The sequence below is a fragment of the Salmo trutta genome, chromosome 15, assembly GCF_901001165.1.
Source record: "Salmo trutta chromosome 15, fSalTru1.1, whole genome shotgun sequence".
Classification (NCBI taxonomy): domain Eukaryota; kingdom Metazoa; phylum Chordata; class Actinopteri; order Salmoniformes; family Salmonidae; genus Salmo; species Salmo trutta.
Genome location: NC_042971.1, coordinates 20,883,470 through 20,889,658, shown reverse-complemented (window position 1 = coordinate 20,889,658; position 6,189 = coordinate 20,883,470).

Below are 6,189 nucleotides of genomic sequence, written 5' to 3'. Positions count from 1 at the left end.
GGGATGTTCAGCTCGGAAGCCAGGGTTGCGTCCAAAAAAACTCTCATCAGCCCCAGAGTCAATGAGGACCCAGAGAGATTTAGACTGGCTACCCCACAGCAGAATGGCAGGAACAGGGGTGCAAGCAGGAAAGTTCTCCATATGGCCCACCAGAGTACTTGCTCCTACCAGTGAGCCTGATCTCTTTAAAGGACAAGAAGACACAAAATGACCAAGAGTACCACAATGCAGACAACTCTCCGTGTTGATCCTGTATTGCTGTTCTGCTGGCGATAGCCGAGCTCTACCTAGTTGCATAGGCTCGGGAAGCGGCGACTCGGCTGACTCCAGCGACTCTCGGGTTCAGGTCGGGAGGCCTCGGGTTCTCTCGGTAACAGGATCATCAGGATCAGGACTTCTGGGAGGACTCTGAGGCAAGGTGGAATCCCTGGACATGTGAGCAAAGTCGAATTTCCTCTCCCTCCATTGTTCCAGTAGTCGCCCATCGATATGGATGGTCAAAGCGATGAGGGAATCGAGATCCGTAGGTAACACCCGAGCAGCAAGCTTGTCCTTGACCTCCTCCAAGACCCCATGCAGGAACATATCGAACAGTGCTTACTGGTTCCAAGCAATCTCCGCTGCCAACGTGCGGAAATCCACTGCATATTCAGCCACACTGCAGGAGTCCTGCCGAAGCTGGATCAGCTCCCGGGCAGCTTCTCTCCCGGAGAATGGGGCGAAAAAAACCTTCTTCTCCTCTTCCATGAACCCCTCCAGACTAACGCATATGGCCGGCTGCTGTTCCAATACAGCAGTAGCCCAGGTGAAAGCCCTCCCAGACATCAGCGTGATGAGATAGGCTACCTTGGAGTGATCCAAGGGGAAGGAGGAGGGCTGAAGCTCAAAAATGAGGGCACACTGAGTTAGAAACGCCCGACAGGTGCTCGACTCTTCATTGAAGCATTCCAGAGGGGGTAAACGGGGCTCCCGAGAAGGTGGAGTGTTCGATGAGACTGCTGAATCACTGAGAAGCTGTGGGCTTACCACTGTGGTAGGCTGCCTCCCAGACATCCCACAGAATTGCTCCAGCAAACTGTTCAACGCCCGGTCATGGCATTAAGCCAACATTTGGACCCCCTCCATAAGGCCACGAAGCAGTTCCTCGTGCCTCCCAATGGCGGAGGAGATGGCGTCGCGCAGCTGGCCCGGGTCTGCTGGGTCAGTCATGGCCAGTTCGTACTATCAGGAATCAAGGTAAGACCAAAGTGCAGACTGTGTGAAGTAACAACGTTTAATGTAACCCCAGGGGCAGGCAAATGACAGGTAAAGGCAGGCAGGGGTTGATAATCCAGGGTAGGAGCCAAGGTACAGGACGGCAGACAGGCTCGGGGTCAGAGACAGGCAGAGTTCAGTAATCCAGAAGTGTAGCAAAGGTACAGGACGGCAGGCAGTCTCAGGGTCGGGCAGAGTGGACAGGCGGGCGGGTACAGGGTCAGGACAGGCAAGGGTCAAAAACCAGGAGGACGAGAAAAAGAGAGTCTGGGAAAAGACAGGCGCTGACAGGACGAACGCTGGTAAATTTGAAAAACAAGATGAACCGGCAACAGACAGACAGAAAAAACAGGTATAAATATACAGGGGATAATGGGGAAGATGGGCAACACCTGGAGGGGGTGGAGACAATTACAAGAGCAGGTGAAACAGATCAGGGCGTGACAATACTCAAGGTATCATCTTCACACATATTTTAGATGCTTTTCACTGACAGCCGCAACTCAATAATCAGCTAGGCTATTGCCACGTATGCTGCCCAAATGACTGGCTTCTGAAATAGGCTTAAGCATATACACTTGTGATTTGAAACAATTCACAGCAAAAAAAATTGAAAGAAGCTAATGATTCTTTGGTGAAGTATTTTGAACTATTTTACTTATTTCTATATAGACAGGAGTAAATATACAATTTTGGTAAATGTATTTCAATTTACTTATCCGAACAGTACACTGTGTACCAGCCAGAGGTGGGACCAAGTCATTGTTTTACAAGTCACTAGTAATTCTCAAGTCTTAGCACTCAAGTCCCAAGTCAAGTCCCAAGTCAAGACAGGCAAGTCCGAGTCAAGTCTTAAGTCAAGACCGACAAGTCCCAAGTCAAGTCTCAAGTCCTAAACTTTGAGTTTCGAGTCCTAAACAGGTCATAATGTGCTCTCTACCAAATTTAATAGCATTTCATATTTTTAACAAGAGTAATACTTAGTGTATTACATTTACGCAAATCATGAATGCTTTTAAAAATATATATATTTATTACTTTCCAAATAAACGTAATATTTCCATGGAAATACATGGGTAGCCATGAGAAAGACACATCAATGACAACAAAAACAAAATATTGTAGTGCTCTCTCTCCAGATATACTCTAGACACCTAAAACAATCCTGCCATAAAGTTATTTCTTTTAAAGGTACATCAAAACAACTGCTACTGAAATTCAAGTAGGCCTACAATTTGAACACTGGCCTGAATGTCTAAGAATAAAATACAGATCCCAAAGATGGGAGATAAAACCTGAACATGGAGACTACGTGTGTGTGTGTGATGCATAAACGGTTGAATTTTCTCTTATCTCAGGGCCCTATGATCAATTGCATTTGCAAACGACCAAATTCAATAAAAGTCTGTCAAAGAATAATTGAGCGGCGGCAGTAGCACCGCACCGCCCACCCCCGTCCCCATAGCGATCAACTATCGAGGCTGGCTTGTACACAATCGCCCAACCTTAACACACACACACACACACACCCTCTCTTTGTGTGGTTACAGTAGGCTAGCGTATGTCAATGGTTTTAGGAACAGCAGTAACATCAGGCAGGGTTTAGGCTACCAACTGCCTAGCCAGTTGTAGCTCAATCTTGGGTGCAATAATCACGTTCCCGCACTGACTGACTGTGTGGAGGCTCATTGATTTAACGTTACGTTAGCCTACATGCTACACTTACATATAGCTGTTGGCTATATTAGCCATTCTTTGTGCAGCTTCAAATGTCGAACAAAGTTGGAAGTTGTTGCGCCTCCGTCTGTAATTTTCTTAACGCATGTTTTGCAAGTTGCAATGCGTTTTTTGTTGACTACAGCGTAGTATTTATATCCATCCTTTTATATCCATCTTTCCAAGGGCTCCAACTGAATTCACCCGCCGACGTTCCTCTGCACTGCCACGCGCAACTTTTTCTCCGCTGGCACAATTTGATTGGCTGCTGTCCGATTCAAACTGTAATCCATTAAATGAAGAGTTGATGCGCTGCACACTTTTTTTAATAGCATCATTTTTAATATTTGGGTATCATGTCATTTCGAGTCAAAAGGCTCAAGTCCAAGTTAAGTCCCGAGTCATTGGTGTCAAAGTCGAGTTGCAAGTCTTTTCTGATTTTGTCAAGTCGAGTCTAAAATCATCATATTTGTGACTCGAGTCTGACTCGAGTCCAAGTCCTATGACTCAAGTCCACATTTCTGGCACCAGACCACTTTCCTTCAATTCGCATGGCTGAAACTTTCTCATCGGAGAAAGCATCTGAGCGAATAAACAGCACCCCTATGTAGCCCATGTATCTGATGCTGTCTGGCCAAAAGAGTATGACATGCCATACTCTTTTTGACCAGACAGTATCAGATACATGGGCTACACATACTGAGACATAGGGGCGTTTTTTCACTCGCTCGGATGCTTTATCTGAGATTGATGCGTCTTTCTGTCGACGCGTGTCTCGGTCAAATAAATTGTCAATAATATTTTAATATTTTATTAAGACGGGCAAGGAGGTACGGTAGAGCAGACCATGCCCCCTAAGGCCTGCCCATAACACCAGCCCTGTGCACTATACTTATTTGTATACATAATTTATTTAGAAATATATTTTCACAAGTTAAAAAAGATTGAATGAACAAAGTCAGCAATATCTTTTGCGTAGGCCTAGAGGCATTCTAGTGGGTGTGTCTTCTTAGAAACTACCCTCACAAAGGGAGTTTTGACAGAAAAATTAGCTTTAACCAATCTTTTTACTAAATGTACAAGGGCTCTTCTCCACTCCAGTCTCAAACTGTGAAAGAAGAAACACACTTTTATTAGCATAGATACAGTGTATTGCTGTACTTCTCCTACATTCCAGTTTCTAAGCCTAATTCATAGCTTCTGTTATTGAAACAGATCCCATTTATCTGATTAGAGACTGTCTATTATCCTAAAGATAATCACAACAAGATAAGTTCAAAGTCTGTACTTTGAATTAAATCATAGTCAGTATGATTAAACCCACATGAATAGAAGTTCAGATTCAATGACAAATTCAATATTATTTCCAGTGTAACTCCACTATTCTTAAAAAAGACACCTTTTTATTGTGATTGCTTTGTTGTCAGTATGAATTGCATATAGGAGCTCACACAAAAAATGTTGACTATATGGTTCAGCTGCCTTAGATCTTCAATTTTCTTTATTTTAATTGGTATTATTTGTTTATATGCAATTATGTGATATTTCACACCAAACAAAGCTGTTTAGTTTTGTCTTTTGTGTGTTATGGACTGCTGGTGACTAATTCATAGTATCATAATATTTGTGTGACGGGTAGCCCATGGGTTCATAGGGGTGGGAGATGGGGATGGTATTGCAATTGACTTCACTTCAAAGAGGAAGGAGGTTGCATTGAGTGTATCCATTTGGCTCACCAGCGTGTGTGTGTGTGTGTGTGTGTGTGTGTGTGTGTGTGTGTGTGTGTGTGTGTGTGTGTGTGTGTGTGTGTGTGTGTGTGTGTGTTTTGCACCACCCTTTCAAAATAGGTTAATTGCCCAAACATCCTGCTGCATCCTGTAAGTGTAAACAGTTTTTGTATACAGTTAATTCCTTTGTGATTGGTGAAATTAAGTATCAAAACCCAATTCTCAATGTCTCATTTACTGATAACAATGCTGACAGGACTGCACATTCATCCTGAGAGTGGATGTCTCTTCCCTCTCTACAGAAATCCAACCTAGTTTATCAACAACTAATATTTGAAAGAGGAAGCACACAGCCATTTATGAGTTTGTTTAGGTTTCCAAACAGACTTTTTGTTCCTTTTTATAAAATTACTAAACTTTTGGAAATCACAAGCCTTGCTGACATTTTGCGTTGCAAAACTCCTGGTGAAACCCCACATTTGTGTGGTAATGGGGTTGCTATGAACAACATTGAGGAAAATAAAAGTACATTCAGTGCTACTATGACCAGTGGTGGAAAAAGTACTAAATTGTCATACTTGAGTAAAAGTAAAGATATGTACCATAATAGAAAATGACTCAAGTAAAAGTCACCCAGTAAAATACTACTTGAGTAAAAGTCTAAACGTGTTTGGTTTTAAATATACTTAACTATCAAAAGTAAATGGAATTGCTAAAATGTACTTAAGTATCAAAAGTAAAAGTATAAACCATTTCTAATTCCTTATATTATGCAAACCAGACGGATAGCCAGGGGCACACTCAAACACTAACATAATTTACAAACGTGTTTAGAGAGTCCGTCAGATCTATTGGTAGATGGGTAAAAAACATTGAACATCCCTTTGAGCATGTTGAACTTATTAATTACACTTTGGATGGTGTATCAATACACCCAGTCACTAAAAAGATACAGACATCCTTCTTAACTCAGTTGCCAGAGAGGAAGGAAACCGCTCAGGGATTTCGCCATGAGGCCAATGGTGACATTAAATATTTAATGGGAGTTTAATGGCTGTGATAGGAGAAAACTGAGGATTGATCAACAACATTGTAGTTACTCCAATAAACTAATCTTATTGACAAAGGGAAAAGAATGAAGCCTGTACAGAATAAAAATATTTCAAAACATGCATCCTATTTGCAACAAGGCACTAAAGTAATACTGCAAAGAATGTGGCAAAGCAAATACATTTCTTTCCTGAATACAAAGTGTTATGTTTTGGGCAAATCCAATACAACACATTACTGTCTACCACTCTCCATATTTTCAAGCATAGTGGTGGCTGCATCATGTTATGGTATGGGTCTGCTTATAATCGTTAAGGACTGGAGAGTTTTTCAGGTAAACATTTTTACGGAATGGAGCTAAGAACAGGCAAAATCCTAGAGGAAAACTTTGTTCAGTCTGCTTTCCACCAGACACTTGGAGACTAATTCACCTTTTAGCAGG